This window comes from Plectrocnemia conspersa, unplaced genomic scaffold (genome assembly GCF_051122295.1).
Source record: "Plectrocnemia conspersa isolate PC_06_02 unplaced genomic scaffold, ASM5112229v1 ptg000010l, whole genome shotgun sequence".
Taxonomy (NCBI): Eukaryota; Metazoa; Arthropoda; class Insecta; order Trichoptera; family Polycentropodidae; genus Plectrocnemia; species Plectrocnemia conspersa.
This window is the reverse complement of record NW_028277174.1, coordinates 26,895,785-26,912,801: the sequence shown is the minus strand read 5'-3', so window position 1 is coordinate 26,912,801 and position 17,017 is coordinate 26,895,785. Positions and strand designations below refer to the sequence as shown.

Sequence of the window (17,017 nt, the reverse complement as noted above, 5' to 3'; positions counted from 1 at the left end):
AAATAAGGTTAGTCACATAGACGTTACAGTTAAATGGCAAGGATAATTTAATACGTAACCAAATCAATTTTGTATTAATTAAATCAGAAAAGCCCTTTCCTATGCAGATGCAGCTTATGATCAACTTAGGATATAAAAATGAGGCTTAAAAGTATACAAAAATCATAAAATAATAAAAATGATTAAATTCTACTTTATTTCGTAAACGAATTCAATCGAAATTTTAAACAAAACTGCAATGACCAAGAAATAAATTAATTCAAAATGGAAAAAATGAGAACGACAATGATTCAAGTGGGAAAGAGGTTCCATGAGACTAAGAAAAAATATTAAAACTAATGAACGATCGTAGGAAATTAAAAAATCCGATATAACACAATAATATTCATCGTCTTATAAAAAATATTGGATGAATCAAAAATGCTAAAAAAATAGAAAATTTGCAAAAATAAACATGACTAATAGAATTCACATAAAATGTTAAAAGAAACATTAGGACTAAATTCATTAAAAAAAATTGATACTCTATGGGAAAAAAATTACTTAGCTTGATTGAAAAAAATTAGTGTACTAAGAACATAAAATCATTATTTGAGGACCATAGAAAGCCTTAAAAAATGAAATACAAATTGAAACAGACCGCACTTATTAAAGTTTTCGATAGAATATACAATGAAATGTGCAAGTGCAGACAAACTATTGAGCAATATATCTGTACTTCTTTTTCAGCTTATTTTCGCTGAGAGATAAGTTGGCTTAGTATGTATTTTAGTTAAGTTTGGGTTTGAACTGCAAATTGATATTTCCCAGAATCGAATAAAGCATAAATAAACCGAATTTTGACTAAAAGGAAAGCGCAAAAAAAATTATCCCTTCTCAGAAGTAAAAAATCCACGTCAAAAGCATTAAAATCGTGTCGGCACCGTCGCAGTGGGAACGCTCGGTAATGAGCAAAATATATTCAAACCAAAATTCATTTTGAATATACTTTGACCAAGTCTTACATATCAAAAGTTCGTAGAAATATCGGTAAGAATATCTATCACATTTTTAAAACATGGTGTAATATCAAACATCTCAAAATAAATGGAATATACTAAAGAAATATTTCAGAATCACTCTTGTTTCGCCTTTTGCCTGTGAGCGTGGGACAATTTTAATACATGAATTTACTTATCGTAAAAACACTTGAAATGGCTCACTCGTCCCAATATAGTATTAACAGTAAAAATGTGTTTCTATTATGAATCAAAGGAGCAATAGAAACATTATGAAATACTAACCATTGCCAACTCTGCGGATTATAAACTTGAAAGCATTATAAAATTTTGTATGAAAATTTTATAATCTTAACCACCTAATTGTACATGCAGAATTTGCTCTTTTTATATTTGCAAAAGTGAAGAGTAAATATTTTTTGTAAATTCTAAATCGATAATAACTAATAATTACATGCTTATGTGTAATTGGTATCAAAATTCCATTGAAATAGTATAAAAAATCAGTTCACCATCAACCCATCGATAACGAGCGAGTAAGACTCATACGATCATAAATCAATGACGGTAAATAATAACAGTAAACCAAAATGTTTTTTTTTTGTACAACCGTCCTCCGAGTATGCCGTGTGTATTTTTTGCAAATGCCGAAACGAAAAGTGTCATAAAATTTACATTGTGAAACAATACTTTACGACTGTTAAATAGTGTTTTCCTGTCCCTTTTTGATACACTTAATCTTTAAATAGTTTTTGCGAAAAAGAAGAATAGCCGGAGAATTTCGCATCTTAAAAATTGTGTGAGATATTTATATTTTATTGTAAAAATCGAATTTATTTAAATTAAAATGATCGGGTACCCGATAAAAATAACGCGGTATTCGTTTCTTGCGGGTATCTGGGTCGAAACCCCTAATAAGAGTCTCCAATGACTGTATTCTCTTAATGTGGGGAGGTGGAGTACCTCGGACACGTGACAGCAAAACTAGAAATATGAGCTTATTCATGGAAAAAGATATCATGGTTGCGAAATATACGTTTATAGATGGGAATGACAGCCGAAGAAGTGTTGCCGTGCAATCAAAGACCGGGAAGGATATTTAGAAATCGGACATGCCAACATAAGAAGAAGAATAAAATATAGCTAGATTGAATGTACTTGTTATAGGTACAGTATAGATGATTTTTATTGAATTTCTAAAGAACTTTTCAACTCAATCATCTTGTTCAAACTGTCATAAGCATATTCATTATGAATTTGCATTCCCATCACCTTTGCTGGAATATTTAACCCGCGAATCAAACGCATACGTGGCCAATCAAACGGGCATGAATGAAATGAGCGAAACGATCGTGTCCGTATTACACGGCTATTAATCACAAAGAGCTCGTCCATTGTACCCAGCAGCCACCCACTCAATCTGCGGACCATCTCGAATCGGCGCCCTGGGCAAGGGCCACCGACCGAACGGAATGAATCCCTTAAAATGACAGCCCGAAGAAGAACAATGAGAGGTCGTGATTTTCGAAATCGCTGCGGCGACTCCGTAAATCCTATTAAGATATATCTGCGTGATGTATGGGTGAACCGAATGTATTTTAAAGTCATTACGCCTCTTCGATTTGCAAGAAGAAATCTCATCCAAAATAGCAATGATTACTCGACTAAAGAGCATTGATAGCCAGATTTTTTATTGTGAGATCGATAAAATCATGACCTGACACAGATAGGTTAAGCATAGATGTTGAGCTATTTGAAGTTAAAACTACAAATATTTAAGTAATTGAAAAACATTTTTTGTTCTGTGTCTGTAAAATTTAAAAAATACATCCTCTAATGCTTTTCGTCGTATTCCAAACGATTCGCTGTTAACATGCCTGACTGTCAACATACCTTTTCGAGTTCGCCGTATCCTTTTTTCTCGGCATCCTTGGATTGTGTATTGTTGACCGTCCACTTTGTGCGTAATTTGATAGACAAGCGTGCGATACTTAAAGGTGCCGACCATCGTAATTTGTTAGTTGTCGTCGCTTAATTGTGTTCCTAAGAATAAGAATTATTCGTAGGGCTTTACGAAGATTCAGGTGTGCTCCCAATATACATTTAATATATAAAAACTCACAGCGATTCCCAACATTTTGCTGCTAACAATCGAGCGTATAGAATGCGTTAAAATTAGGTAAAAATAGTTGTGATGTATTTTTTTATATTAGGAAATCAAATCCAATTGTATCGATTGCCTCCCGCGGCGGCGGAAGGAAAACGAATTCAGTAACAATGCAACTCAATTTCTATACAAAAAAAGGTTATTCCTATAATTCGTAACGTATCATTGAACTTTCGAATTAAAAATTCGTTCTTATTCAACACAGATAGAGCAAAGCTAAATGGGGTCGAATCGAGTAAAATATAAATCTGTTACATTTGCTATCAAAATAATAAAAATTATATCTTAGCAATAGAATAAATACAGCTAAAAACAATGGGAGTCAACCATTCATATATAATATATGATAGTTTTGAAGCTATGACGCTTGAGTTACTCTTTAATTTCCGGCTGCATATTTAATGGCGGTTTTGCCATGTGTATACGTGCAAAACAAAATTACAAACCCTTTCTACGTTTATTTCCAAATAAATATAAAATGTGTATAGTATATAACTGTGTGACACAAAAAAATCAAAGCTTTTCAAAAAAATGTGCTACTGATTTGTATGACATAATGTACCTTATTAAAATGTGAGAATGATGATTTTTTAAATACAACTAGTAGTTTCCGACGAGACTAAAAATAATTATAATATTTTGACTGATTGCAGTTCATTAATTAATTATTTATTATGGACATAGTATCAGATTTTTACAATAGTCCTTACAGAAAGCTTGGACAAATGCGAATTAAGACAAAGCTTTAGCTCCACCTTCAAAATCATACTCTTAATGGTGGCCGTACAAGTTTTGAAGCTTATTAATAATAAAAATTAGGGTGTTTTGATGACAAAAAATGGCTCTTGAAAGTGTGCGTGACTAATATGCAATTTTGTATGTTCTGCTGATTTTTAAAGAATTATATATTGCTGAGCCAAACTTATTTTTGATGTTTTATAAATAACATTGTTGAAACTGCTTCAGTGTAATTTATTATGGTTGAAATGCAAAACCACAACAAAGATTAAAATTCAAGTTAAAATCTTAGCACAGTTATTGAAAATCAAAGTGACAATTTTTGTGCTTTGAACTATGGCTTTTTGTATTTACTTAGAATATTACCAAAAAAAAAAACAGACTAAAATAAAAAAAGCAGAATGTATTTCATATTTGAAAAATATATTCACAGTGATCTTATGACATTGAAGTAGTTAAAATTTATCCAATTCATAAAATCATATTCTAGCGTTTCTTTTTACATAACTCATAACTAGAAACTAATGCCTAATTTGACTTGAATTTACAGCCTAATTGTGCATCTTTTTGTAAAATGTATCTTTGTATTGTATTTCTATAGCCATTAACAAATAATAGCTGACAAACAAAACAGCGATTAAAATACTTTTCATTAATTAAATGAAATTACTCATATCTCTGAGTTAGTATTGTGACTGTGTCTGGTGACTTTCTCATCAGCTGTTGTTTATCTCTTTTGAATCAATAAAGACTTTCTAAGGTATTTTTTTAATTTAATATTTTTGATTTAACATATCTAGTTATAACCATTTCGGTAGCAGCAATTATTAAAATAAATTAATTTTTAATTTATATTTACCCTAATGCCTGCACTATACTCTCTGGAAATTGGCCAAGGTTGGCCAAGGACAGAGAATATAGTGGGTTACTTCGGTCGAGTTCGGTTCTGCCCGCTCTAAAATCTCTCGGAAGTTGTCCGAGGTTACCGAGAACGGGAGGTAAAGTGGGGGTAATTCAGTCGACTTGGCCAGCTTCAAGCGCTTCCGAACATTGTCGGTAAAAGGACCGGAGTCAAAGGGATCGAAGTCGAGCGCGAGCGGTGAGATACTTCCCCTTTCGCTCTCTCGCGTGTTAAGTGACGAGAATGAGAGAGATAATGATATGGTGTTTCACAAACAGAGATAAAACGAGTAACTCGGTGCAATTTCAATATGGGCGTAGGCGTTCTTCACGATCGCTGCACTATGTGGTATTTGCCCGATCTGGACGGCTAAAATTATTTCAATTTCAGTATGCGCGTAGGCGTCCTATGGTCAACACCCATGTCGAGCGCTACATCGTGGTCACATAGTCAAGTTATAATACCACATGCTTATCGGGGGCTTCAGCAGACTCTTACTGACTTCTTTAAATATTTTAGGGCACCAAAAAGGATTAATTATATTTTTGATAGTATATTCTTTTAACAGATATCGTTTTATATATTTTTTTCATATAAAATTAAATAATTAGTGGTACTTGATTTTGTTAAAAAAATCGTTTCGAATATCCTTATGTATTTTCCTAGATCGGTTTTATTAACGTCACACCATAACGAATTATTATTTAGAATCGATGGCGACAAATTCTAGGATAGTCACAGATGTTCGTATTCTGAAGTATCATTTACGTAAATTGAATATTTACGACCGAAAAGTATTCATTGATATTGTATTGGTGTGTGCCCACACAAACTTTTATAATTATCAGTAGCGTAATTTTAATAATATGACAATTTAAAAATTGCGATTATTTGACACATTTTTCGATCACGCGCAAATAAGCCGGCTGTACGTGAGAGAAGCTGCCGTCCGGACGGCATATGAAATTTGCGACAGTGTGGTCGCTTACTCGAAGTCATAGGTTTCGGCCGACTTCAGTTGTAACTTCGGTTCGGACAACTTCCAGAGAGTGTAGTGCAAGCTTTATTTATAGTCCACTAAATTTTTCGATTCCTTATAACATGACAAATATATTCGAATATGCTATTATTCAAAATAAAAAATATTTGCAAACACGTAATCATAACTGCTAAAATTCTGAAAAACCTGGCCATCTGCAACTTTTATTACATATACTTGGACAACTCATTAATAAATTTTAAAAATAAAAGCAGCATCAGAAACTTTAGAGAATTTTAAATGCAGAAGAGAGTGACACTAACAACTTAATATAGTAATTTTGAATAGCTTTCACTAATCATTGACAAAATGATGCTATTCCCATTAAAGTGGTGTTATTACATAAAAATTCATAATAATAATAAAAAGGTAAATTTTGGATAGTACTGTATATTAATATTGTACTTAAATTTACATATTTCAGGCTTAGTCTATTTATGTTTACCATAATAGTAAAACCTAATATTATTACTTATCAAAATATTGCATATTGCTTACAATTCAGACGAAAACTATTAAGATATATCTGAGTGATGTATGGGCGAGTTGCTCGTGTACTTTTTTCGGTATTACGCCTCTTCGATTTGCGGAATCAACTATATAGTTTTTTCCCTGCTATAACAACAAAGAAAGAACGCCTACGGAAAAGAGTTCTTCAACGTCCAAGTTTAGCCCAGTTTGCTTCGTGATGGGAACGTCTCCCAAAGATCATAGTGTCAGAGCCTCGAGCCAGATCAATTAGAATGCTCATAGAAGACTCATTGTTTTTAGCTCGTAAGATGAATGGGAGTTATTGAAAATATGAAGTGTGCTATTCAACAATATCTGCTTGTAAGTGAATGATTGATTTTTTGTCCGACCCAGATTATTATTAAAAAATATATTGGGATGTTTAAAGATAACAATACCTGAGTCGATTGAAAGCGTAATCGACCTCCATTATTGCAAAAGTTTTATTGTATCATGTACTTATGCGTATGATTATGAAACTGTGGGGAGTGCAAGTAAACTTTATAACATAAACAATACGCGATATAAAGACCGCTATGCAGCTCGTCGAATGAATCGCGACCTTCCAATATGAGATTGCGAGAGCCGTTCGCGAAAGTGGTACAGCTACCGAACGGATGCTGGATCAACTTTCCCGGAAGGCTCATTAGTGACTGTAAATCTTGGTTAAACAAAAAGCTTTTAAAGGAGAAAAAGCGTTACGCATTATTAAATTAATTAAAGCAATACTATGCAACGATAATTTTTAAGCCGACGTTTATGTTTTTTGCCAAGTGAAAGACGATGTTCAAGAAATATATTATTGCTTAACAAAACAATTAAATAATACCTAATTTAATTAAAAAACGATTTTATAACCAAACGCTGTCATTTGATATATATATTGTGAGATTTATTTACATTTCCACATAGTATACAATTAAATAAACAGCATGATTGATCGAGGGATAAAACCTGAAAGACCTGATTTCGAATCCTATATAAACCCTAGTGTTTTTAAACTTTATCGGAATTATTGAATATTATATAATTACAATTCCGATCAATCATTACAGATACTATTTTCCTTATCTCACCTATGTATGTCGTAAAAAAATCGTGCAAAGTGACACCCAATGATTATAAAAATTATAATATGAGTTAATAAAATAGCAATAATTTACAGATATTGATTTCAGTCTGGTATGTCACCACTTACTATGTACTTTTTTTATTTTTTTTACCCCATTGTAACGCATCGGACTAACCCCTATCATGTTGCAACAAAATATTTCTATTTAATAAAAAAATATAACATTTATTTTAGCGTTATGTTATACATTATTCACTATATAAAAAAACATCTATTCATGAAATTAGACAGCTACTTAATAATGTTTTTAAACTTTACTGAATTTATTTGCTAAATATTTAAAATTAAATTCTGTGTACTTATTTAAATAACTGATGACAATTTTATTAAAATGCATATTTTATAAATAAAATAATGAAATAGCAGTTCTTAAATATTTGGGAGTAAAATTTATGAGCTTTGTTCATCGATTTTATAAAACTTTTCTGAATTAATACACCTAGATTTGTGTTTTTGAGCATTTGTTACGAATGCAATAATATATGCATTTTGATACCATGAAAGGATTATTTAACTATTATAATAATTAACTTTCTCTTAAGTAATACAAGCTTTTTTATGAAAAAGTTGCAAATTTATGGAAAATTGACAAAACATATAATAGCAAATTCATCATATTTTTATAAGATGTGCAATTTAATAATCCCACTTTACTGATTTTTTTCTTTTGAAAGTTAAATATAAAACGTATTTTATCATTAACTAAGATATTATATGATTCATTATTTGATCAAAAAATTAGTATATATATATATATAGCTTACAATTTTTTTTGCAATAATCATAAACAAATATATTGTCTTTTTTATTGTTATTTCTACTATTTTTACTACTGTTTCATATATTTTCACTGATTAAAATAATGTTCATTACATTGAAACTAAAAACAATGATTTTTTCTACTTTCAATATACTATTTACTCCTTTTTTTATATACTTTAAATTATTTCTAAAATATTGTGAAATAGAATGATGCAAATACAATAAATGTAAATTTTTTTTCAGCCTTCTGACTAATTATTTTTTAATAATAAGCAACACATACCAATAATACATATTTTATTTTATATGTGTGCTAAAAAACTGCATATTATCTAATATTATAAAATAAAAAATATTAGGTGCTGATTAGAAATGATTTGCTATACATTGAGTAAAAGATTATTACTGTATAAATTTGATAATGTAGCAGTTCTTCCATATTCCGTAAAAATATATTACTACATAAATTTGATTAAATATTAATAAATAATTATTTGTATGTACGATAATAAGTAAATAAATCTAGTTTTTTTTTCAATAAAAATTGTTTCCTACTTCTCCTCCTTTAAGATATGAATTAATTATATTTATTAAAAAATTAAGTCCCATTTATACTAAATAAATGTATGAGATATTCTAATTTTTTTAAGAAATTTCTTTGATTAATGAATTTTTGGTAAACATTCACAAAAATAACATAAAGCCTTTTTAACTATTTGAGGAGTATCGCCGTACATGTACGGTGGTAAAGATAGTTATATATTTACATATATTTCTGAAGAAATAATAAATAAAAAACAATATAATATTTTTTTTAATTTGATTCAAAGGAAATGATTTCTATAAAAATAATATCAATAAACTAAGTAGTACGAAATCAATCACCATAACAAAAATAGTTTATAAAAAATATTGAAAGCCTCAGTATTGATTGAAAAAAGTTTCACAAAAACCAAACAATATACAATAAATATATAAAATTAATAATGGAACACAAAAAATGTAGTAAAATAATTAAAAGCAATAAAACGTTAAAAATCTCCTTTTTTTATGTTATTTACTATAAATAACAATAAAAATAATTAAGGAAAGAATACGTAAAATCACTCACTCCCAGATGTATACTAACAAATTAACATATGTGTAGAGATTAACTCACTACTAAAAGGGTTAAACTTAATTATTTGATTCATTGTCGTCATCTTGCTTTTATTCTTAACACTCGCTTTCGATTACTATATGCTCACATTTAACTAAACTGTTAATTTAATTGCTATAATTATAAACAAATGAATAATTTACTAATTATAAAAACGGTTATATGTATTATAAATAAAATTAAGTATTCATATTTTTTGTATTTATTGGACTCGGGCGTTTTTTTTTGCTTTTAATAATTAAAGCGCTACCGTGTGGATACACGCGACTAGAGTAGAAAATATTCCGTCATTTATTTTTGTGTGCAAGAAGGCATTTATTTTCTCGCCTGACCCTGAGGTCCCTAACCTTCAATCAGCTGGTACTCGGTTACTCTTCAACGGATTTTTTGCTTTAGTTGTTCAGACCTCTCTGCGTTGTGGAGAGATAAACAACTCGGCGCACTCCAAAGCGTTTCATTTATATGTTTTATTTTATGTTTTTACGTTGCATAACGACAATTTTACTGTTGGAAAATGAATCAAATAAAAAAAAGAGCATTGGGGTTTGCGTGATACTCGCGCGTCGATATCTATTCGCATACTTTGATCTCCTATGGAGATTTTTTTTAAGAACCAAATATATCGAAATTTAATAATAGTGTCAAAACTACAATTTTATATGAAATAGCTCAGAAAGTTTATAAATATAGCCACAGGATATAAAATATTAGTGCTATTAAATATATATATGCGAGATGTTTTTTTGCAGATAAGTACAATTAAACTTACTATCTTATTAATTTTAATTATACGAATTTTCGAACAATAATTACAATTTGCTAAGTCAATTGAATTAAATTAATATTACTCACTTTTAATCGCTACAGATTGCTTTAAAGATTATATTATAAAATAATATTTAGCGTACTGTATAATTAATCAGGACTATAAACATTTAGATTCACTTTAATGGCGTAATTATTACACAATAAAATATTTGCGTTTGAAAGTAAATACAGGATAAATAATTATTCAATTATATAATATAACATACACATAGCATATATATTAAATATATATTTTTAATTTATTCTCTGAGGGTAAATTTAACTTTTATTTTTCTCGTTTATTATTTCCTTTCCCGGTTATTATGACCAGCAAAAATTCGAGCCGAACAATAAAATTCGTTACTTTACTACCAACGATTTACATTAATATTTATATTGAAATGTATATTTTATTGGGCGTGTCACATTTTCGCCGAATATGCTTCAATTCCAGATTATTATATGCGTATGCGATTGTAAATATAAAAACGCTACAAAATGTTTTTATTCTTATTTCACATTAGCCATTTTTTTCATACCATAAAAAAAACTCTATCGACTGTATCTTTGGATTTGTGAAAGTAAAATAATACATTCATAACCATATGGTCGTTTCTTTAAATGACGATCATGAACCGTCAGACGAATAAAGAATACCATATACGAATGAAATTTCTACGGAAAACAGCCTTTCCTTGCACTGAATATGTTCAATAATAAATAATTCATACTGCGATACGATCCGTTCGAACAATTCCATTCTGCTGTAATAAATCAAAATCAACTTTCTCGAATCAAAATGACAATACGCAATACGCGTTTAAAAGCTTCAAAAGCTCGCCGTAACAGTTTTCACGGTTTTCCTAATAGAATTGCTTTACGATTATTATTTTTATGTAATTTATTCAAACGACATAAAACCGCGGCATTTCTGTGGTTTTAATCCGCACTATAAAAACCAAGCGTATAAAATACACTATAAAATTTATTATTTATTGCTTCTTAGAGGCGACAAAATAGTATATGTGTGTCTAACAAAATATGCAGCAATGCGTTATTTATTTAACAATTTCCAATATTGGTTTTTCACTCAAGAATATGCGTTATATTATATTTTACTCGAGAATTTCATTCGAATAAATTAAAACGAAGAAAAAACAGTTATAAATTTTTATGACAATCGAGTTATCCTCGGTGTTTCACAATGAAGCCCTTTAATCCCGAACATGCATCACAATAAATTTTATTACTCATAAAATTGACTTACAAGAAAATAAAACGCGAATCAATTACTTTAGGAACAATTTGAGTTGTACAATAATGTAGTACTCCTACGTTTAAATGTGTAAAATTTAAAAGATCAAATATAAAACGCGACAAACTACAGAAAAATAAAACATATCAATTTTATTTATAAAAAAATATGTTATATGGTTTATATTAAATTATTAAATACTTAAATTAATCCTTTATCTAATATTTTTAAGTACGTATTCAGTATTTACATTAAACAGTCTGTACATACATAGTATTTTTAAATATTTATGAATAGTATTTATAAATATAGAATTATAATATTAGTTTTTTATTTATATTTGGTAGGTTTATTTATAAACCACTATATATAAAAAAAGTTATATTTTTGCTTTATTTTCTTTCCATCAAATTTATTTTGTAATTACATTTAAAAAAATATTTTCATCAATGGAATTAAAAAAATAATAACACAATCAGAACTCAACATAACTACGTATTGGTAAAAGTTATAAAAATAAATAAAAACCTAAATCAATTTTTTTTAATAAATATTTTACATTAAAAAACAACAACCTCGATTATGTAAATAAAATTATAACCCATTTTTAAATATATACTAACTGAATATTTATATAAATACTGATTATTTAATTATTATTTTTATACGAATTTTTCTCGGTATTTATTTAGGGGTTTTCGCTCGACGTTTCGCCGAAATTGTCTTTCGACAATCTCAGGAGAATAACTTGTGTGCACTTTATATTACAACGTACAATATTAATGTAATCGTTGTGTTTCGGAAAGTTTATTATAACAAAAACACTTTTAATCGAAACAAGGTGTAAAATGTACCAGATGTACAGATCACTTATCTAATCCGGCGATTATACTATATTTTTTATAAAATACTAACCAAGTAAATATACATGTACTAATGTGCAAAATAAAAAGTATCCTATTTAATTTCACCATAGAAAACATTTTATTATTTTTTGTAATAACGAATATTTTATATAATAAATAATAAAAAAAATCAAAATAAATGTAATTAAAAGCATCTCTATAAATTTAAAGTTTCAAGGCACTAAAGTAATGAGCACGAAAGCCTTTTGAGTAATAGTACTACAAAAATTTGCTATATAAAAACCATCGATTTTATAATAACACACATTTTCAAAAATATTTATTGAGATCAAAAAAATATTAAAAAAAAATTTAAGCATAAATGTATTATTTCAAGGTCATAGTATCATTGTTTTGAGCACAAAAGTACAACAACAAAATTAGTATCTAAAAATCATTATGCTGATAAATATTCATTAAAAAACAAATAAATCACAATAAAGTTAATTTTAAGCATCTCCATAAATGAATTATTTCAAGGTCATAGCACTATTATAATGAGCACGATAGCCGTTTATTAAAATAGTAACACGAAAAATAAATATCACATATTCAGTTAATGCTTAAAAAAATATTTTTGGAAAAAATAAATATATTTAAATAATCTCTATAATTAAGATATTATTTAAAGGTCATAGCACCATTTTAATTAATAAATAAAATCAATAATAAAAATAACAACCGTTGATGCTACACAAAAAATAAATTCGATTTATTTAGCCATATAAATATGAAAATATATTCTATAAACCATAAAAAAGAATTTAAAGCCCTTTTTATGCATCAAAAAAATGTGTCTTTTAGGGTTGGATAAAATGCACTTAGTTAACGTTATTTTAAAGCACATATGGATATAAATAAAATTCAATAAAATTCTCTAAATTTTATTTAAAAAAATAGATTGTGAATGGCTTTAATTTTTGAACAATATATATTTAAACGACGCTTCTAATGAGAAAAGCTCAATGAAAACAGTGGTTAATGCGTAGCAATTAACGTCATTAAAAAATACATAATACAAATATAAGCATGTTTAGTAGACATGAAAGCGCTCGATCAACATTTCTCAATGTAGAAATCTGCTGTAAAAGTGACTCACGAGCGCACTTAAACCGCATTCGAGATTTATATTGGCATGAGATCGTGAGTTAAATATGCAATTTATCATCTGTGCCTATAATGCACGTGTATTAGATTTGATACAAACTCGAATAAAATAGGTAATCGGTTGACCGTTTTCGTGTTTTGATTGTGTGCGCATTTATTGTGGTGTGTTTGGATATAGATATACAATACAAAGTTGTGCTTCGCTGAGCTTATCTCCATACAATAGCCAATTAAGATATGCAATATAACCTCGTGATCTGCATTTGGAATGTGAAAAATGTAACGAATAGGCATTCATGGAATTCCAAAAGAAATTCTATTGAAAAATTAGATGAAATTAATAATATCTATATAAAATATTTAATACCTGCCATCGTAAATATTATTAGATCATTCATATTACCATATTTAATTTTAATTGATTAATATATACATAAATATATATAATAATAATAATAATATGTTGTATTATGGCTACATACACATACCCATAAGTCTTTGATTTTATATTAAATAAATCTCAAAAACATTATTTTTAAATTATGACATCTTTAACTAACTCACCACCTAATTTTCTAATGGAATCTATTGCCTTTTTTTAATTTAAAATTGAGTCTATTTTGTTTAAATTGATTATACAATGTATTTTGTATTAAAAACATGTTCTTTATAAGAGATATATTTTTTTTTAAATATTATTTTGCTATATTTCTGTCAATATTTTGTTTTATAAACAAATCAAAGATAAAATTTGTATTTAAAATATGTATAGTATTTTTATTAGATATTAAAATACGTCAAGTATATGCTACCATTAAATATTATAGAAAATCTTCTTACGTTCCTACGATAAACAAACCAAAGTTAACCTCACGTGGTCAAAGAAACGGTATTTTAAATATTAAAATATTAAACGTAACATTATACGGCATAACCTCAATATGTGCTTCAAAAATCCAATCAACCGTTGAATCGCTCATTTTATCACTTTTTTCGACCACATCGTGATTCTTCGATCGTTGAACTTTGAACATGCGCATCGATAAACGCGTTACATATATTCAGATTAAAATTGAAATAAATTTAATTTAAAATAACACCTTAAACACAGCAGTAGTATAAATATATATATGAAGGAAAGGTGTTAAAAATGAGGGTTTTGACATAAAAACAAACCTAAGCTTTAAAAAAAGTAGCATAAAATATTTTTGTAATTGCTTTTAATATACAATATGCGTTTTTGGTTCTTAATTATGTGATATTTATTAAACATAGTTTGAAAAAATAAAGTTTATTGTATAAAGTTTGCTATAAAAATGTTAAATGTGTTTGTTATTGTAGTGATATGTTGTAATATAAAAAATAGTAGCAATTTAATTTTGACAACATATCACTACAATAACAAACACATAATTGTAAAAAAAATTAAACATTTTTATAAATTTCATTTAATTAAGAACTTAAAATGCATCTATGTATATTATAAACAATTACAAAAATATTTTTTTATGTAGTTTATCAAATCATAAAAATCTAAATTTTAAAAATACTACATCTAAACACTAGCTGCATATCTTATATTTATGACAATAATACGATATATTAATCAGTATGATTTATAGTAAATAAAACATATTTTTTTTTTTAAAACAAATATTTTATAATAATATAAAACCAATGTCACTGAGTTAAAAACAGCATTTAGCTTAAAATATAAAACTGTTATCTTAGTCATGTATTATTTAAAATGTCTATATTAAAAATATGGATTTTTTGTACCTAATACCTTATGTCATTATTTTATTTATTTATTATTTTTATATAAAGGTTACAATATTACAATTTTTATATGCTAATGAAGTATTTCTCAAAATTAACAAAAATGATAATAAATGCAGTCTTTATATAAAAAATATATCTTATTGATAAGCAGCTTATTTAAAAAAAATAGAGAGCAACTCTTTGAGCAGATACTTGAGCAGTTAAAAATCACAAAAATCTTGATATTTCTTACCAATAATCAACTGATTAAAGTAAATCAATATTTATAAGTTAAATAGATCTAGATATTGATAATTCAGGATTTTTTAAAAACTGAAATATATATAAATAAAATTGATATATAATTAAATAAACCAATTAATTGATTTTATTTTAAATTTTCATGTAGCATAATTTTTTGCACCTTTTCAATTTTTTTGATATAGATAGATATTAAAAGTAGAAGATTAAAGATTCGAATTATATTCTAATTGACTTTTTATTACAGAGACATAATAAATTCTAGTGTAAAAATATGTTTAAATAGTTTTCAAGCATTATTCGGTATACGTCAAACATTGATAAGATGTTTCCAATGCAACTAAACAACTCAAAGATTACTGGGTACTATTGCATTATTCATAAAGTTCAAAAAAATATTTTTACTGGCTCTATTTTGTAACATTAACACCAATTACATATGTACAAACAATACATACGTTATCAATAAGTAAAATAATTTTGGTTATCAGCAAAAATAATGATGAGATTAAGATCATAATAAATACATCAAAGATCTTTGCCGAAATGTAATGATGTTCAAAATAGTACGTGGGCGAGAGGTAAAAATTTGACAAGTATAATATATAGATAGTAGGAAGCTTTGAGCAGGCTCACCTTATTCTCGCCGGTCAAAGATCAACTGCATTCCAAAAGGCAAAAGCGCATCGGCGTTATTGTTGTCGGCGGCGCTATATAAACCGAGTCGCCTTTTCGCCTACAAGAATAAGTACACCTTCACAAAGAACTTGGTTAAGTTGGTCATCGTCGGTCATAACCGCAAGAGTTCAAACATGACACATTCGCCCGCGGAATGCGAACCACTGCCTCTTCTTTTTTACCGGTCTCTCGCCGGCCGTAGAGGAATCTCCCGGATAACGAGGCTGTCGGATCATACCCGGTCCGGCCGGTTGCTCTTTATAAATTTTGACAACATATTAAAAATATACGGCGGCTAGTCGCATTCCGACAATGACACGCCCCGGACGAGTGGGCGAGAGCCACTGACCGACGACGGAGCGGCCACGGAAAGCACACGCGCGGCAACGGGAAGACTAACACTTTGAATTGAGAAGATTTTTCGGGGATAGATCGCGTGTCACACAAGATGGCGGAGGAACCGGCACACCATCACGCATGCTGCAGAAGCGGTTTCTACAGCGAGACTGACTTGAAGCCTTGCGCCAATGATACCGAGAAGAATTCCTAAAGCTGCCCCAGTACGACGCGACTTGTTTCGAAAGGCGGCGCGGGCCTACCTGAATCGAGCCAGGGCTCAGAACACCTGTTGTTCGACGGGACCGTTGGATTTTTTAGATTTTTGCACTTTTTCTGTACTGCTGTAGGGGTACGACTATAAATTAGTACATTCACGTATAGTACATAACAAACAAATGAATGATAAAAAATAAATAATATTCTTTTTTTTTTGATATAATGATAAATAAATTTAAAAAACATACTAATTTTATGCCATATCCATGTTAACAATTGCTA

The 17,017-nt window shown here is 28.6% G+C and overlaps 1 protein-coding gene across 1 annotated transcript in view; it reads right to left on the bottom strand.

The window, feature by feature from the left end:
• Fbxl7 (F-box and leucine-rich repeat protein 7) overlaps window positions 1–16,688 on the bottom strand; it is a 98,893-nt gene extending 82,205 nt beyond the window's left edge. The window contains exon 1 of the mRNA XM_088195938.1: window positions 16,139–16,688. The gene's annotated coding sequence lies outside the window, so the exon portion shown is untranslated. The remainder of the gene's footprint in view (window positions 1–16,138) is intronic.
• Between the last annotated feature and the right edge of the window lie 329 nt (window positions 16,689–17,017).